The following is a 20326-nucleotide window of genomic DNA, read 5'->3' as shown; positions in this document are numbered from 1 at the left end:
GATCCCTGTGGCCTGGGAACATGACTCAGACGTGATTCTGGAAAACTGTGGCCTGGGAACATGACATCTGTTTAGATTGTGGAATACTGTGCGCTGGGAAAATGACTGAGCCTTGGTTCTGGAACCCTGTGGACTGGGAACATGACATCGGTGGATTCTGGAACCCTGTGGCCTGGGAACATGACATCGGTTTGATTCTGGAAACTTGTGGCCTGGGAATATGACTGAGGTTTGCTGGTGGTACCCTACGGCCTGGCAAAATGACTGAGGTTTGATTCTGGATCCCTGTGGCCTGGGAACATGACTGAGGTGTGATTCTGGAAAACTGTGGCCTGGGAATATGACATCTGTTAAGATTGTGGAATACTCTGCCCTGGGAACCTGGCTGAGCTTTGGTTCTGGAACCCTGTGGCCTGGAACATGACTGAGGTTTGATTCTGGAAGACTGTGGCCAGGTAACATGATATCGGGTTGATTCTGGAAACCTGTGTCCTGGGAATATGACATCGGTTTGATTCTGGAAACTTGTGGCCTGGGAATATGACTGAGGTTTGATGGTGGTACCCAATGGCCTGGCAACATGACTGAGGTTTGATTCTTTATCCCTGTGGCCTTGGAACATGACTGAGGCGTGATTCTGGAAAACTTTGGCCTGGGAACATGACATTTGTTTAGATTGTGGAATACTGTGCCCTGGGAAACTGACTGAGCCTTGGTTCTGGAACCCTGTGGACTGGGAACATGACTGAGGTTTTATTCTGGAACCCTGTAGCCTGGGAACCTGACTGAGGATTGATTCTGGAACCCTGTTGCCTGGGAACATATCATCGGTGGATTCTGGAACCCTGTGGCCTGGGAACATGAGAACGGTTTTATTCTGGAACCCTGTGTCCTGGCAACATGACTGAGGTTTGATTCTGGAAGACGGTCGCCAGGGAACATATTATCGGGTTGATTCTGGAAAGCTGTGTCCTGGGAACACGACTAAGGTTTGCTTGTGGAATCCTGTGGCCTGGGAACACGACATCGGTTGGATTCTGGAACCCTGTGGCCTGGGAATATGACTGAGGTTTGATTCTGGAAACCATTGGCCTGGGAACATGACTGATTTTAGATTGTGGAACCCTGTGGCCTGGCAACTTGACTGAGGTTTGATTGGGAAAGACTGTGGCCAGGGAACATGATATCGGGTTGATTCTGAAAACTTGTGTCCTGGGAACAAGACTGAGGTTTGCTTCTGGAATCCTATGGCCTGGGAACATGACATCGGTTTGATTCTGGAAACTTGTGGCCCGGGAATATGACTGAGGTTTGATGGTGGTACCCTATGGCCTGGCAACATGACTGAGGTTTGATTCTGGATCCCTGTGGCCTGGGTACAGGACTCAGGCGTGATTCTGGAAAAATGTGGACTGGAAATATGACAGAGGTTTGATGGTGGTACCCTATGGCAAGGCAACATGACTGAGGTTTGATTCTGGATCGCTGTGGCCTTGGAACATGACATCGGTGGATTCTGGAACCCTGTGGCCTGGGAATATGACTGAGGTTTGATTCTGGAAACCTTTGGCCTGGGAACATGACTGAGGTTAGATTGTGGAATCCTGTGGCCTGGGAACATGACATCGGTTTGGATTCTGGTACCCTGTTGCCTGGGAACATGAAATCGGTTTGATTCTGGAAACCTGTGGCCTGGGAATATGACTGAGGTTTGATGGTGGTAGCCTATGGCCTGGCAACATGACTGAGGTTTGATTCTAGATCCCTGTGGCCTGGGAACATGACTCAGGCGGGATTCTGGAAAAATGTGGACTGGGAACATGACATCTGTTTAGATTGTGGAATACTGTGCACTGGGAACCTGACTGAGCCTTGGTTCTGGAACCCTGTGGACTGGGAGCATGACTGAGGTTTTATTCTGGAACCCTGTAGCCTGGGAACATAACTGAGGATTGATTCTGGAACCCTGTGGCCTGGGAACATGACATCGGAGGATTCTGGAAACCTGTGGCCTGGGAATATAACTGAGGTTTGATTCTGGAAACCATTGACCTGGGAACATGACTGAGGCGAGATTCTAGAAAACTGTGGCCTGGGAACATGACATCTGTTTAGATTGTGGAATACTGTGCCCTGGGAAACTGACTGAGCCTTGGTTCTGGAACCCTGTGGACTGGGAACATAACTTAGGTTTTATTCTGGAAGACTGTGGCCAGGGAACATGATATCGGGTTGATTCTGGAAACCTGTGTCCTGGGAATAAGACTGAGGTTTGCTTCTGGAATCCTGTGGCCTGTGAACATGACTGATGATAGATTGTGGAAACCTGTGGCCTGGGAACGTGACATCGGTTTGATTCTGGAAACTTGTGGCCTGGGAATATGACTGAGCTTTGATGGTGGTACCCTATGGCCTGGCAACATGACTGAGGTTTGATTCTGGATCCCTGTGGCCTGGGAACATGACTGAGGCGTGATTCTGGAAAACTGTGGCTTGGGAACATGACATCTGTTTAGATTGTGGAATACTGTGCCCTGGGAACCTGACTGAGCCTTGGTTCTGGAACCCTGTGGACTGGGAACATAACTTAGGTTTTATTCTGGAAGACTGTGGCCAGGGAACATGATATCGGGTTGATTCTGGAAACCTGTGTCCTGGGAATAAGACTGAGGTTTGCTTCTGGAATCCTGTGGCCTGTGAACATGACTGATGATAGATTGTGGAAACCTGTGGCCTGGGAACGTGACATCGGTTTGATTCTGGAAACTTGTGGCCTGGGAATATGACTGAGCTTTGATGGTGGTACCCTATGGCCTGGCAACATGACTGAGGTTTGATTCTGGATCCCTGTGGCCTGGGAACATGACTGAGGCGTGATTCTGGAAAACTGTGGCTTGGGAACATGACATCTGTTTAGATTGTGGAATACTGTGCCCTGGGAACCTGACTGAGCCTTGGTTCTGGAACCCTGTGGACTGGGAACATGACGGAGGTTTTATTCTGGAACCCTGTAGCCTGGGAACATAACTGAGGATTGATTCTGGAACCCTGTGGCCTGGGAACATGACATCGGTGGATTCTGGAACCCTGTGGCCTGGGAATATGGCTGAGGTTAAATTCTGGAAACCACTGGCCTGGGAACATGACTGAGGTTAGATTGTGGAATCCTGTGGCCTGGGAACATGACATCGGTTTGTATTCTGGAAACGTTTTGCCTGGGAACATGAAATCCGTTTGATTCTGGAAGCCTGTGGCCTGGGAATATGACTGAGGTTTGATGGTGGTACCCTATGGCCTCGCAACATGACTGAGGTTTGATTCTGGATCCCTGTGGCCTGGAAACATGACTGAGGCGAGATTCTAAAAAAATGGGGCTTGGGAACATGACATCTGTTTAGATTGTGGAATACTGTGCCCTGGGAAACTGACTGAGCCTTGGTTCTGGAACCCTGTGGACTGGGAACATGACTGAGGTTTTAATCTGGAACCCTGTAGCCTGGGAACTTAACTGAGGATTGATTCTGGAACCCTGTGGACGTGGAGCATGACTGAGGTTTTATTCTGGAACCCTGTAGCCTGGGAACCTAACTGAGGATTGATTCTGGAACCCTGTGGACTTGTAACATGTCTGAGGTTTTATTCTGGAACCCTGTAGCCTGGGAACCTAACTGAGGATTGATTCTGGAACCCTGTTGCCTGGGAACATGTCATCGGTGTATTCTGGAACCCTGTGGCCTGGGAACATGAGAACAGTTTTATTCTGGAACCCTGTGTCCTGGGAACATGTCTGAGGTTTGATGGTGGAAACCTGTGGCCTGGCAACATGAGTGAGGTTTGATTCTGGAAGACGGTCGCCAGGGAACATGATATCGGGTTGATTCTGGAAAGCTGTGTCCTGGGAACACGACTGAGGTTTGTTTGTGGAATCCTGTGGCCTGGGAACACGACATCGGTTGGATTCTGGAACCCTGTGGCCTGGGAATATGACTGAGGTTTGATTCTGGAAACCATTGGCCTGGGAACATGACTGATGTTAGATTGTGGAAACCTGTGGCCTGGGAACATGACTGACATTAGATTGTGGAATCCTGTGGCCTGGGAACATGACATCGGTTTGGATTCTGGAACCCTGTTGCCTGGGAACATGAAATCCGTTTGATTCTGGAAGCCTGTGGACTGGGAATATGACTGAGGTTTGATGGAGGTACCCTATGGCCTGCCGACATGACTGAGGTTTGATTCTGGATCCCTGTGGCCTGGGAACATGACTGAGGCGAGATTCTGGAAAACTGTGGCTTGGGAACATGACATCTGTTTAGATTGTGGAATACTGTGCCCTGGGAACATGACTGATGTTAGATTGTGGAACCCTGTGGCCTGGCAACTTGACTGAGGTTTGATTGGGAAAGACTGTGGCCAGGGAACATGATATCGGGTTGATTCTGGAAACTTGTGTCCTGGGAACTAGACTGAGGTTTGCTTCTGGAATCCTGTGGCCTGGGAACATGACTGATGTTGGATTGTGGAAACCTGTGGCCTGGGAACATGACATCGGTTTGATTCTGGAAACTTGTGGCCAGGGAATATGACTGAGGTTTGATGGTGGTACCCTATGGCCTGGCAACATGACTGAGGTTTGATTCTGGATCCCTGTGGCCTGGGTACATGACTCAGGCGTGATTCTGGAAAAATGTGGACTGGGAATATGACAGAGGTTTGATGGTGGTACCCTATGGCAAGGCAACATGACTGAGGTTTGATTCTGGATCCCTGTGGCCTGGGAACATGACATCGGTGGATTCTGGAACCCTGTGGCCTGGGAATATGACTGAGGTTTGATTCTGGAAACCTTTGGCCTGGGAACATGACTGAGGTTAGATTGTGGAATCCTGTGGCCTGGGAACATGACATCGGTTTGGATTCTGGTACCCTGTTGCCTGGGAACATGAAATCGGTTTGATTCTGGAAACCTGTGGCCTGGGAATATGACTGAGGTTTGATGGTGGTAGCCTATGGCCTGGCAACATGACTGAGGTTTGATTCTAGATCCCTGTGGCCTGGGAACATGACTCAGGCGGGATTCTGGAAAAATGTGGACTGGGAACATGACATCTGTTTAGATTGTGGAATACTGTGCACTGGGAACCTGACTGAGCCTTGGTTCTGGAACCCTGTGGACTGGGAGCATGACTGAGGTTTTATTCTGGAACCCTGTAGCCTGGGAACATAACTGAGGATTGATTCTGGAACCCTGTGGCCTGGGAACATGACATGGGAGGATTCTGGAAGCCTGTGGCCTGGGAATATAACTGATGTTTGATTCTGGAAACCATTGACCTGGGAACATGACTGAGGCGAGATTCTAGAAAACTGTGGCCAGGGAACATGACATCTGTTTAGATTGTGGAATACTGTGCCCTGGGAAACTGACTGAGCCTTGGTTCTGGAACCCTGTGGACTGGGAACATAACTGAGGTTTTATTCTGGAACCCTGTAGCCTGGGAACATAACTGAGGATTGATTCGGGAAGCCTGTGGCCTGGGAACATGACATCGGTGGATTCTGGAACCCTGTGGCCTGGGAATATGACTGAGGTTTGATTCGGGAAGCCATTTGCCTGGGAACATGACTGAGGTGAGATTGTGGAATCCTGTGGCCTGGGAACATGACATCGGTTTGGATTCTGGAAACCTGTTGCCTGGGAAAATGAAATCCGTTTGATTCTGGAAGCCTGTGGCCTGGGAATATGACTGAGGTTTGATGGTGGTACCCTATGGCCTGGCAACATGACTTAAGTTTGATTCTGGATCCCTGTGCCCTGGGAATATGACTGAGGCGAGATTCTGGAAAACTGTGGCTTGGGAACATGACATCTGTTTAGATTGTGGAATACTGTGCCCTGGGAACCTGTCTGAGCCTAGGTTCTGGAACCCTGTGGCCTGGAACATGACTGAGGTTTGATTCTGGAATACTGTGGCCAGGGAACATGATATCGGGTTGATTCTGGAAACCTGTGTCCTGGGAATAAGACTGAGGTTTGCTTCTGGAATCCTGTGGCCTGGGAACATGACTGATGATAGATTGTGGAAACCTGTGGACTGGGAACGTGACATCGGTTTGATTCTGGAAACTTGTGGCCTGGGAATATGACTGAGGTTTGATGGTGGTACCCTATGGCCTGGCAACATGACTGAGGTTTGATTCTGGATCCCTGTGGCCTGGGAACATGACTGAGGTTTTATTCTGGAACCCTGTAGCCTAGGAACCTAACTGAGGATTGATTCTGGAACCCTGTTGCCTGGGAATATGTCATCGGTGGATTCAGGAACCCTGTGTCCTGGGATCATGAGAACGGTTTTATTCTGGAACCCTGTGGCCTTGGAACATGTCTGAGGTTTGATGGTGGAAACCTGTGGCCTGGCAACATGACTGAGGTTTGATTCTGGAAGACTGTCGCCTGGGAACATGATATCGGGTTGATTCTGGATAGCTGTGTCCTGGGAATACGACTGAGGTTTGCTTGTGGAATCCTGTGGCCTGGGAACACTACATCGGTTGGATTCTGGAACCCTGTCGCCTGGGAATATGACTGAGGTTTGATTATGGAAACCATTGGCCTGGGAACATCACTGATGTTAGATTGTGGAAACCTGTGGCCTGGGAACAAGACTGACATTAGATTGTGGAATCCTGTGGCCTGGGAACATGACATCGGTTTGGATTCTGGAACCCTTTTGCCTGGGAACATGAAATCCGTTTGATTCTGGAAGCCTGGCACTGGGAATATGACTGAGGTTTGATGGTGGTAACCTATGACTGGCAACATGACTGAGGTTTGATTCTGGATCCCTGTGGCCTGGAAACATGACTGAGGCGAGATTCTAGAAAACTGTGGCTTGGGAACATGACATCTGTTTAGATTGTGGAACACTGTGCCAGGGATCCTGACTGAGCCTAGGTTCTGGAACCCTGTGGCCTGGCAACTTGACTGAGGTTTGATTGGGAAAGACTGTGGCCAGGGAACATAATATCGGGTTGATTCCGGAAACTTGTGGCCCGGGAATATGACTGAGGTTTGATGGTGGTACCCTATGGCCTGGCAACATGACTGAGGTTAGATTCTGGATCCCTGTGGCCTGGGGATATGACTGAGGCGTGATTCTGGAAAACTGTGGCCTGGGAACATGACATCTGTTTAGATTGTGGAATACTGTGCCCTGGGAACCTGACTGAGCCTTGGTTCTGGAACCCTGTGGACTGGGAACATGACGGAGGTTTTATTCTGGAACCCTGTAGCCTGGGAACATAACTGAGGATTGATTCTGGAACCCTGTGGCCTGGGAACATGACATCGGTGGATTCTGGAACCCTGTGGCCTGGGAATATGGCTGAGGTTTGATTCTGGAAACCACTGGCCTGGGAACATGACTGAGGTTAGATTGTGGAATGCTGTGGCCTGGGAACATAACATCGGTTTGGATTCTGGAAACCTTTTGCCTGGGAACATGAAATCCGTTTGATTCTGGAAGCCTGTGGCCTGGGAATATGACTGAGGTTTGATGGTGGTACCCTATGGCCTGGCAACATGACTGAGGTTTGATTCTGGATCCCTGTGGCCTGGAAACATGACTGAGGCGAGATTCTAGAAAACTGTGGCTTGGGAACATGACATCTGTTTAGATTGTGGAATACTGTGCCCTGGGAAACTGACTGAGCCTTGGTTCTGGAACCCTGTGGACTGGGAACATGACTGAGGTTTTAATCTGGAACCCTGTAGCCTGGGAACTTAACTGAGGATTGATTCTGGAACCCTGTGGACGTGGAGCATGACTGAGGTTTTATTCTGGAACCCTGTAGCCTGGGAACCTAACTGAGGATTGATTCTGGAACCCTGTGGACTTGTAACATGTCTGAGGTTTTATTCTGGAACCCTGTAGCCTGGGAACCTAACTGAGGATTGATTCTGGAACCCTGTTGCCTGGGAACATGTCATCGGTGTATTCTGGAACCCTGTGGACTGGGAACATGAGAACAGTTTTATTCTGGAACCCTGTGGCCTGGGAACATGTCTGAGGTTTGATGGTGGAAACCTGTGGCCTGGCAACATGACTGAGGTTTGATTCTGGAAGACTGTCGCCTGGGAACATGACTGACATTAGATTGTGGAATCCTGTGGCCTGGGAACATGACATCGGTTTGGATTCTGGAACCCTGTTGCCTGGGAACATGAAATCCGTTTGATTCTGGAAGCCTGTGGACTGGGAATATGACTGAGGTTTGATGGAGGTACCCTATGGCCTGCCGACATGACTGAGGTTTGATTCTGGATCCCTGTGGCCTGGGAACATGACTGAGGCGAGATTCTGGAAAACTGTGGCTTGGGAACATGACATCTGTTTAGATTGTGGAATACTGTGCCCTGGGAAGATGACTGATGTTAGATTGTGGAACCCTGTGGCCTGGCAACTTGACTGAGGTTTGATTGGGAAAGACTGTGGCCAGGGAACATGATATCGGGTTGATTCTGGAAACTTGTGTCCTGGGAACTAGACTGAGGTTTGCTTCTGGAATCCTGTGGCCTGGGAACATGACATCGGTTTGATTCTGGAAACTTGTGGCCCGGGAATATGACTGAGGTTTGATGGTGGTACCCTATGGCCTGGCAACATGACTGAGGTTTGATTCTGGATCCCTGTGGCCTGGGTACATGACTCAGGCGTGATTCTGGAAAAATATGGACTGGGAATATGACAGAGGTTTGATGGTGGTACCCTATGGCCTGGCAACATGACTTAAGTTTGATTCTGGATCCCTGTGCCCTGGGAATATGACTGAGGCGAGATTCTGGAAAACTGTGGCTTGGGAACATGACATCTGTTTAGATTGTGGAATACTGTGCCCTGGGAACCTGACTGAGCCTAGGTTCTGGAACCCTGTGGCCTGGAACATGACTGAGGTTTGATTCTGGAAGACTGTGGCCAGGGAACATGATATCGGGTTGATTCTGGAAACCTGTGTCCTGGGAATAAGACTGAGGTTTGCTTCTGGAATCCTGTGGCCTGGGAACATGACTGATGATAGATTGTGGAAACCTGTGGCCTGGGAACGTGACATCGGTTTGATTCTGGAAACTTGTGGCCTGGGAATATGACTGAGCTTTGATGGCGGTACCCTATGGCCTGGCAAAATGACTGAGGTTTGATTCTGGATCCCTGTGGCCTGGGAACATGACTGAGGTTTTATTCTGGAACCCTGTAGCCTGGGATCCTAACTGAGGATTGATTCTGGAACCCTGTTGCCTGGGAACATGGCATCGGTGGATTCAGGAACCCTGTGTCCTGGGATCATGAGAACGGTTTTATTCTGGAACCCTGTGGCCTGGGAACATGTCTGAGGTTTGATGGTGGAAACCTGTGGCCTGGCAACATGACTGAGGTTAGATTCTGGAAGACTGTCGCCAGGGAATATGATACCGGGTTGATTCTGGAAAGCTGTGTCCTGGGAACACGACTGAGGTTTGCTTGTGGAATCCTGTGGCCTGGGAACACTACATCGGTTGGATTCTGGAACCCTGTGGCCTGGGAACATGAAATCCGTTTGATTCTGGAAGCCTGTGGCCTGGGAATATGACTCAGGTTTGATGGTGTTACCCTATGGCCTGGCAACATGACTGAGGTTTGATTCTGGATCCCTGTGGCCTGGGTACATGACTGAGGCGTGATTCTGGAAAACTGTGGCCTGGGAACATGACATCTGTTTAGATTGTGGAATACTGTGCCCTGGGAACCTGACTGAGCCTTGGTTTTGGAACCCTGTGGACTGGGAACATGACTGAGGTTTTATTCTGGAACCCTGTAGCCTGGGAACATAACTGAGGATTGATTCTGGAACCCTGTGGACTGGGAACATGACATCGGTGGATTCTGGAACTCTGTGGCCTGGGAACATGACTGAGGTTTTATTCTGGAACCCTGTGGACTTGGAACATGACTGAGGTTTTATTCTGGAACCCTGTAGCCTGGGAAACTGACTGAGGATTGATTCTGGATCCCTTCGGCCTGGGAACATGACTCAGGCTTGATTCTGGAAAATTGTGGCCTGGGAACATGACATCTGTTTAGATTGTGGAATACTGTGCCCTGGGAACCTGACTGAGCCTTGGTTCTGGAACCCTGTGTACAGGGAACATGACTGTGGTATTATTCTGGAACCCTGTAGCCTGGGAAGTTAACTGAGGATTGATTCTGGAACCCTGTGGACGTGGAACAGGACTGATGTTTTATTCTGGAACCCTGTAGCCTGGGAACCTAACTGAGGATTGACTCTGGAACCCTGTTGCCTGGGAACATGTCATCGGTGGATTCTGGAACCCTGTGGCCTGGGAAAAATACTGAGGTTTGATGGTGGAAACCTGTGGCCTGGCAACATGACTGAGGTTTGATTCTGCATCCCTGTGGCCTGGGAACAAGACTGAGGCGAGATTCTGGAAAACTGTGGCTTGGGAACATGACATCTCTTTAGATTGTGGAATACTGTGCCCTGGGAATCTGACTGAACCTAGGTTCTGGAACCCTGTGGAATGGGAACATGACTGAGGTTTTATTCTGGAACCCTGTAGCCTGGGAACCTAACTGAGGATTGATTCTGGAACCCTTTTGCCTGGGAATATGTCATCGGTGGATTCTGGTACCCTGTGGCCTTGAAACATGAGAACGGTTTTATTCTGGAACCCTGTGGCTTGGGAACATGTCTGAGGTTTGATGGTGTAACCTATGGCCTGGCAACATGACTGACGTTTGATTCTTGATCCCTGTGGCCTGGGAACATGACTGAGGCGTGATTCTGGAAAACTGTGGCCTGGAAACATGACATCTGTTTAGATTGTGGAATACTGTGCCCTGGGAACCTGACTGAGCCTTGGTTCTGGAACCCTGTGGACAGGGAACATGACTGAGGTTTTATTCTGGAAGCCTGTAGCCTGGGAACATAATTGAGGATTGATTCTGGAACCCTGTGGCCTGGGAACATGACATCGGTGGATTCTGGAAACCTGTGGCCTGGGAATATGACTGAGGTTTGATTCTGGAAGCCATTGGCCTGGGAAATTGACTGATGTTAGATTGTGGAATCCTGTGGCCTGGGAACCTGACTGAGCCTTGGTTTTGGAACCCTGTGGACTGGGAACATGACTGAGGTTTTATTCTGGAACCCTGTAGCCTGGGAACATAACTGAGGATTGATTCTGGAACCCTGTGGACTGGGAACATGACATCGGTGGATTCTGGAACTCTGTGGCCTGGGAACATGACTGAGGTTTTATTCTGGAACCCTGTAACCTGGGAACCTAACTGAGGATTCATTCTGGAACCCTGTGGACTTGGAACATGACTGAGGTTTTATTCTGGAACCCTGTAGCCTGGGAAACTGACTGAGGATTGATTCTGGATCCCTTCGGCCTGGGAACATGACTCAGGCTTGATTCTGGAAAATTGTGGCCTGGGAACATGACATCTGTTTAGATTGTGGAATACTGTGCCCTGGGAACCTGACTGAGCCTTGGTTCTGGAACCCTGTGGCCTGGGAACAAGACATCGGTGGATTCTGGAAACCTGTGGCCTGGGAATATGACTGAGGTTTCATTCTCGATCCCTTCGGCCTGGGAATATGACTCAGGCTTGATTCTGGAAAATTGTGGCCTGGGAATATGACTGAGGTTTGATGGTGGTACCCTATGTCATGGCAACATGACTGAGGTTTGATTCTGGATCCCTGTGGCCTGGGAACATGACTCAGACGTGATTCTGGAAAACTGTGGCCTGGGAACATGACATCTGTTTAGATTGTGGAATACTGTGCGCTGGGAAAATGACTGAGCCTTGGTTCTGGAACCCTGTGGACTGGGAACATGACATCGGTGGATTCTGGAACCCTGTGGCCTGGGAACATGACATCGGTTTGATTCTGGAAACTTGTGGCCTGGGAATATGACTGAGGTTTGCTGGTGGTACCCTACGGCCTGGCAAAATGACTGAGGTTTGATTCTGGATCCCTGTGGCCTGGGAACATGACTGAGGTGTGATTCTGGAAAACTGTGGCCTGGGAATATGACATCTGTTAAGATTGTGGAATACTCTGCCCTGGGAACCTGGCTGAGCTTTGGTTCTGGAACCCTGTGGCCTGGAACATGACTGAGGTTTGATTCTGGAAGACTGTGGCCAGGGAACATGATATCGGGTTGATTCTGGAAACCTGTGTCCTGGGAATATGACATCGGTTTGATTCTGGAAACTTGTGGCCTGGGAATATGACTGAGGTTTGATGGTGGTACCCAATGGCCTGGCAACATGACTGAGGTTTGATTCTTTATCCCTGTGGCCTTGGAACATGACTGAGGCGTGATTCTGGAAAACTTTGGCCTGGGAACATGACATTTGTTTAGATTGTGGAATACTGTGCCCTGGGAAACTGACTGAGCCTTGGTTCTGGAACCCTGTGGACTGGGAACATGACTGAGGTTTTATTCTGGAACCCTGTAGCCTGGGAACCTGACTGAGGATTGATTCTGGAACCCTGTTGCCTGGGAACATATCATCGGTGGATTCTGGAACCCTGTGGCCTGGGAACATGAGAACGCTTTTATTCTGGAACCCTGTGTCCTGGCAACATGACTGAGGTTTGATTCTGGAAGACGGTCGCCAGGGAACATATTATCGGGTTGATTCTGGAAAGCTGTGTCCTGGGAACACGACTAAGGTTTGCTTGTGGAATCCTGTGGCCTGGGAACACGACATCGGTTGGATTCTGGAACCCTGTGGCCTGGGAATATGACTGAGGTTTGATTCTGGAAACCATTGGCCTGGGAACATGACTGATTTTAGATTGTGGAACCCTGTGGCCTGGCAACTTGACTGAGGTTTGATTGGGAAAGACTGTGGCCAGGGAACATGATATCGGGTTGATTCTGAAAACTTGTGTCCTGGGAACAAGACTGAGGTTTGCTTCTGGAATCCTATGGCCTGGGAACATGACATCGGTTTGATTCTGGAAACTTGTGGCCCGGGAATATGACTGAGGTTTGATGGTGGTACCCTATGGCCTGGCAACATGACTGAGGTTTGATTCTGGATCCCTGTGGCCTGGGTACACGACTCAGGCGTGATTCTGGAAAAATGTGGACTGGGAATATGACAGAGGTTTGATGGTGGTACCCTATGGCAAGGCAACATGACTGAGGTTTGATTCTGGATCGCTGTGGCCTTGGAACATGACATCGGTGGATTCTGGAACCCTGTGGCCTGGGAATATGACTGAGGTTTGATTCTGGAAACCTTTGGCCTGGGAACATGACTGAGGTTAGATTGTGGAATCCTGTGGCCTGGGAACATGACATCGGTTTGGATTCTGGTACCCTGTTGCCTGGGAACATGAAATCGGTTTGATTCTGGAAACCTGTGGCCTGGGAATATGACTGAGGTTTGATGGTGGTAGCCTATGGCCTGGCAACATGACTGAGGTTTGATTCTAGATCCCTGTGGCCTGGGAACATGACTCAGGCGGGATTCTGGAAAAATGTGGACTGGGAACATGACATCTGTTTAGATTGTGGAATACTGTGCACTGGGAACCTGACTGAGCCTTGGTTCTGGAACCCTGTGGACTGGGAGCATGACTGAGGTTTTATTCTGGAACCCTGTAGCCTGGGAACATAACTGAGGATTGATTCTGGAACCCTGTGGCCTGGGAACATGACATCGGAGGATTCTGGAAACCTGTGGCCTGGGAATATAACTGAGGTTTGATTCTGGAAACCATTGACCTGGGAACATGACTGAGGCGAGATTCTAGAAAACTGTGGCCTGGGAACATGACATCTGTTTAGATTGTGGAATACTGTGCCCTGGGAAACTGACTGAGCCTTGGTTCTGGAATCCTGTGGCCTGGGAACATGACATCGGTTTGGATTCTGGAACCCTGTTGCCTGGGAACATGAAATCCGTTTGATTTTGGAAGCCTGTGGCCTGGGAATATGACTGAGGTTTGATGGTGGTACCCTATGGCCTGGCAACATGACTGAGGTTTGATTCTGGATCCCTGTGGCCTGGGAACATGACTGAGGCGAGATTCTGAAAAACTGTGGCTTGGGAACATGAAGTTTGTTTAGATTGTGGAGTACTGTGCCCTGGGAACCTGACTGAGCTTAGGTTCTGGAACCCTGTGGCCTGGCAACATGACTGAGGTTTGATTCTGGAAGACTGTGGCCAGGGAACATGATATCGGGTTGATTCTGGAAACCTGTGTCCTGGGAATAAGACTGAGGTTTGCTTCTGGAATCCTGTGGCCTGTGAACATGACTGATGATAGATTGTGGAAACCTGTGGCCTGGGAACGTGACGTCGGTTTGATTCTGGAAACTTGTGGCCTGGGAATATGACTGAGCTTTGATGGTGGTACCCTATGGCCTGGCAACATGACTGAGGTTTGATTCTGGATCCCTGTGGCCTGGGAACATGACTGAGGCGTGATTCTGGAAAACTGTGGCTTGGGAACATGACATCTGTTTAGATTGTGGAATACTGTGCCCTGGGAACCTGACTGAGCCTTGGTTCTGGAACCCTGTGGACTGGGAACATGACGGAGGTTTTATTCTGGAACCCTGTAGCCTGGGAACATAACTGAGGATTTATTCTGGAACCCTGTGGCCTGGGAACATGACATCGGTGGATTCTGGAACCCTGTGGCCTGGGAATATGGCTGAGGTTAAATTCTGGAAACCACTGGCCTGGGAACATGACTGAGGTTAGATTGTGGAATCCTGTGGCCTGGGAATATGACATCGGTTTGTATTCTGGAAACGTTTTGCCTGGGAACATGAAATCCGTTTGATTCTGGAAGCCTGTGGCCTGGGAATATGACTGAGGTTTGATGGTGGTACCCTATGGCCTCGCAACATGACTGAGGTTTGATTCTGGATCCCTGTGGCCTGGAAACATGACTGAGGCGAGATTCTAAAAAAATGGGGCTTGGGAACATGACATCTGTTTAGATTGTGGAATACTGTGCCCTGGGAAACTGACTGAGCCTTGGTTCTGGAACCCTGTGGACTGGGAACATGACTGAGGTTTTAATCTGGAACCCTGTAGCCTGGGAACTTAACTGAGGATTGATTCTGGAACCCTGTGGACGTGGAGCATGACTGAGGTTTTATTCTGGAACCCTGTAGCCTGGGAACCTAACTTAGGATTGATTCTGGAACCCTGTGGACTTGTAACATGTCTGAGGTTTTATTCTGGAACCCTGTAGCCTGGGAACCTAACTGAGGATTGATTCTGGAACCCTGTTGCCTGGGAACATGTCATCGGTGTATTCTGGAACCCTGTGGCCTGGGAACATGAGAACAGTTTTATTCTGGAACCCTGTGTCCTGGGAACATGTCTGAGGTTTGATGGTGGAAACCTGTGGCCTGGCAACATGAGTGAGGTTTGATTCTGGAAGACGGTCGCCAGGGAACATGATATCGGGTTGATTCTGGAAAGCTGTGTCCTGGGAACACGACTGAGGTTTGTTTGTGGAATCCTGTGGCCTGGGAACACGACATCGGTTGGATTCTGGAACCCTGTGGCCTGGGAATATGACTGAGGTTTGATTCTGGAAACCATTGGCCTGGGAACATGACTGATGTTAGATTGTGGAAACCTGTGGCCTGGGAACATGACTGACATTAGATTGTGGAATCCTGTGGCCTGGGAACATGACATCGGTTTGGATTCTGGAACCCTGTTGCCTGGGAACATGAAATCCGTTTGATTCTGGAAGCCTGTGGACTGGGAATGTGACTGAGGTTTGATGGAGGTACCCTATGGCCTGCCGACATGACTGAGGTTTGATTCTGGATCCCTGTGGCCTGGGAACATGACTGAGGCGAGATTCTGGAAAACTGTGGCTTGGGAACATGACATCTGTTTAGATTGTGGAATACTGTGCCCTGGGAACATGACTGATGTTAGATTGTGGAACCCTGTGGCCTGGCAACTTGACTGAGGTTTGATTGGGAAAGACTGTGGCCAGGGAACATGATATCGGGTTGATTCTGGAAACTTGTGTCCTGGGAACTAGACTGAGGTTTGCTTCTGGAATCCTGTGGCCTGGGAACATGACATCGGTTTGATTCTGGAAACTTGTGGCCAGGGAATATGACTGAGGTTTGATGGTGGTACCCTATGGCCTGGCAACATGACTGAGGTTTGATTCTGGATCCCTGTGGCCTGGGTACATGACTCAGGCGTGATTCTGGAAAAATGTGGACTGGGAATATGACAGAGGTTTGATGGTGGTACCCTATGGCAAGGCAACATGACTGAGGTTTGATTCTGGATCCCTGTGGCCTGGGAACATGACATCGGTGGATTCTGGAACCCTGTGGCCTGGGAATATGACTGAGGTTTGATTCTGGAAACCTTTGGCCTGGGAACATGACTGAGGTTAGATTGTGGAATCCTGTGGCCTGGGAACATGACATCGGTTTGGATTCTGGTACCCTGTTGCCTGGGAACATGAAATCGGTTTGATTCTGGAAACCTGTGGCCTGGGAATATGACTGAGGTTTGATGGTGGTAGCCTATGGCCTGGCAACATGACTGAGGTTTGATTCTAGATCCCTGTGGCCTGGGAACATGACTCAGGCGGGATTCTGGAAAAATGTGGACTGGGAACATGACATCTGTTTAGATTGTGGAATACTGTGCACTGGGAACCTGACTGAGCCTTGGTTCTGGAACCCTGTGGACTGGGAGCATGACTGAGGTTTTATTCTGGAACCCTGTAGCCTGGGAACATAACTGAGGATTGATTCTGGAACCCTGTGGCCTGGGAACATGACATGGGAGGATTCTGGAAGCCTGTGGCCTGGGAATATAACTGATGTTTGATTCTGGAAACCATTGACCTGGGAACATGACTGAGGCGAGATTCTAGAAAACTGTGGCCAGGGAACATGACATCTGTTTAGATTGTGGAATACTGTGCCCTGGGAAACTGACTGAGCCTTGGTTCTGGAACCCTGTGGACTGGGAACATAACTGAGGTTTTATTCTGGAACCCTGTAGCCTGGGAACATAACTGAGGATTGATTCGGGAAGCCTGTGGCCTGGGAACATGACATCGGTGGATTCTGGAACCCTGTGGCCTGGGAATATGACTGAGGTTTGATTCGGGAAGCCATTTGCCTGGGAACATGACTGAGGTGAGATTGTGGAATCCTGTGGCCTGGGAACATGACATCGGTTTGGATTCTGGAAACCTGTTGCCTGGGAAAATGAAATCCGTTTGATTCTGGAAGCCTGTGGCCTGGGAATATGACTGAGGTTTGATGGTGGTACCCTATGGCCTGGCAACATGACTTAAGTTTGATTCTGGATCCCTGTGCCCTGGGAATATGACTGAGGCGAGATTCTGGAAAACTGTGGCTTGGGAACATGACATCTGTTTAGATTGTGGAATACTGTGCCCTGGGAACCTGTCTGAGCCTAGGTTCTGGAACCCTGTGGCCTGGAACATGACTGAGGTTTGATTCTGGAATACTGTGGCCAGGGAACATGATATCGGGTTGATTCTGGAAACCTGTGTCCTGGGAATAAGACTGAGGTTTGCTTCTGGAATCCTGTGGCCTGGGAACATGACTGATGATAGATTGTGGAAACCTGTGGACTGGGAACGTGACATCGGTTTGATTCTGGAAACTTGTGGCCTGGGAATATGACTGAGGTTTGATGGTGGTACCCTATGGCCTGGCAACATGACTGAGGTTTGATTCTGGATCCCTGTGGCCTGGGAACATGACTGAGGTTTTATTCTGGAACCCTGTAGCCTAGGAACCTAACTGAGGATTGATTCTGGAACCCTGTTGCCTGGGAATATGTCATCGGTGGATTCAGGAACCCTGTGTCCTGGGATCATGAGAACGGTTTTATTCTGGAACCCTGTGGCCTTGGAACATGTCTGAGGTTTGATGGTGGAAACCTGTGGCCTGGCAACATGACTGAGGTTTGATTCTGGAAGACTGTCGCCTGGGAACATGATATCGGGTTGATTCTGGATAGCTGTGTCCTGGGAATACGACTGAGGTTTGCTTGTGGAATCCTGTGGCCTGGGAACACTACATCGGTTGGATTCTGGAACCCTGTCGCCTGGGAATATGACTGAGGTTTGATTATGGAAACCATTGGCCTGGGAACATCACTGATGTTAGATTGTGGAAACCTGTGGCCTGGGAACAAGACTGACATTAGATTGTGGAATCCTGTGGCCTGGGAACATGACATCGGTTTGGATTCTGGAACCCTTTTGCCTGGGAACATGAAATCCGTTTGATTCTGGAAGCCTGGCACTGGGAATATGACTGAGGTTTGATGGTGGTAACCTATGACTGGCAACATGACTGAGGTTTGATTCTGGATCCCTGTGGCCTGGAAACATGACTGAGGCGAGATTCTAGAAAACTGTGGCTTGGGAACATGACATCTGTTTAGATTGTGGAACACTGTGCCAGGGATCCTGACTGAGCCTAGGTTCTGGAACCCTGTGGCCTGGCAACTTGACTGAGGTTTGATTGGGAAAGACTGTGGCCAGGGAACATAATATCGGGTTGATTCTGGAAACTTGTGTCCTGGGAACAAGACTGAGGTTTGCTTCTGGAATCCTGTGGCCTGGGAACATTACTGATGTTAGATTGTGGAAACCTGCGGCCTGGGAACATGACATCGGTTTGATTCCGGAAACTTGTGGCCCGGGAATATGACTGAGGTTTGATGGTGGTACCCTATGGCCTGGCAACATGACTGAGGTTAGATTCTGGATCCCTGTGGCCTGGGGATATGACTGAGGCGTGATTCTGGAAAACTGTGGCCTGGGAACATGACATCTGTTTAGATTGTGGAATACTGTGCCCTGGGAACCTGACTGAGCCTTGGTTCTGGAACCCTGTGGACTGGGAACATGACGGAGGTTTTATTCTGGAACCCTGTAGCCTGGGAACATAACTGAGGATTGATTCTGGAACCCTGTGGCCTGGGAACATGACATCGGTGGATTCTGGAACCCTGTGGCCTGGGAATATGGCTGAGGTTTGATTCTGGAAACCACTGGCCTGGGAACATGACTGAGGTTAGATTGTGGAATGCTGTGGCCTGGGAACATAACATCGGTTTGGATTCTGGAAACCTTTTGCCTGGGAACATGAAATCCGTTTGATTCTGGAAGCCTGTGGCCTGGGAATATGACTGAGGTTTGATGGTGGTACCCTATGGCCTGGCAACATGACTGAGGTTTGATTCTGGATCCCTGTGGCCTGGAAACATGACTGAGGCGAGATTCTAGAAAACTGTGGCTTGGGAACATGACATCTGTTTAGATTGTGGAATACTGTGCCCTGGGAAACTGACTGAGCCTTGGTTCTGGAACCCTGTGGACTGGGAACATGACTGAGGTTTTAATCTGGAACCCTGTAGCCTGGGAACTTAACTGAGGATTGATTCTGGAACCCTGTGGACGTGGAGCATGACTGAGGTTTTATTCTGGAACCCTGTAGCCTGGGAACCTAACTGAGGATTGATTCTGGAACCCTGTGGACTTGTAACATGTCTGAGGTTTTATTCTGGAACCCTGTAGCCTGGGAACCTAACTGAGGATTGATTCTGGAACCCTGTTGCCTGGGAACATGTCATCGGTGTATTCTGGAACCCTGTGGACTGGGAACATGAGAACAGTTTTATTCTGGAACCCTGTGGCCTGGGAACATGTCTGAGGTTTGATGGTGGAAACCTGTGGCCTGGCAACATGACTGAGGTTTGATTCTGGAAGACTGTCGCCTGGGAACATGACTGACATTAGATTGTGGAATCCTGTGGCCTGGGAACATGACATCGGTTTGGATTCTGGAACCCTGTTGCCTGGGAACATGAAATCCGTTTGATTCTGGAAGCCTGTGGACTGGGAATATGACTGAGGTTTGATGGAGGTACCCTATGGCCTGCCGACATGACTGAGGTTTGATTCTGGATCCCTGTGGCCTGGGAACATGACTGAGGCGAGATTCTGGAAAACTGTGGCTTGGGAACATGACATCTGTTTAGATTGTGGAATACTGTGCCCTGGGAAGATGACTGATGTTAGATTGTGGAAACCTGTGGCCTGGCAACTGGACTGAGGTTTGATTGGGAAAGACTGTGGCCAGGGAACATGATATCGGGTTGATTCTGGAAACTTGTGTCCTGGGAACTAGACTGAGGTTTGCTTCTGGAATCCTGTGGCCTGGGAACATGACATCGGTTTG

The sequence above is a fragment of the Eschrichtius robustus genome, chromosome 19 (genome assembly GCF_028021215.1).
Source record: "Eschrichtius robustus isolate mEscRob2 chromosome 19, mEscRob2.pri, whole genome shotgun sequence".
Taxonomy (NCBI): Eukaryota; Metazoa; Chordata; class Mammalia; order Artiodactyla; family Eschrichtiidae; genus Eschrichtius; species Eschrichtius robustus.
This window is presented reverse-complemented; position numbering follows the sequence as displayed.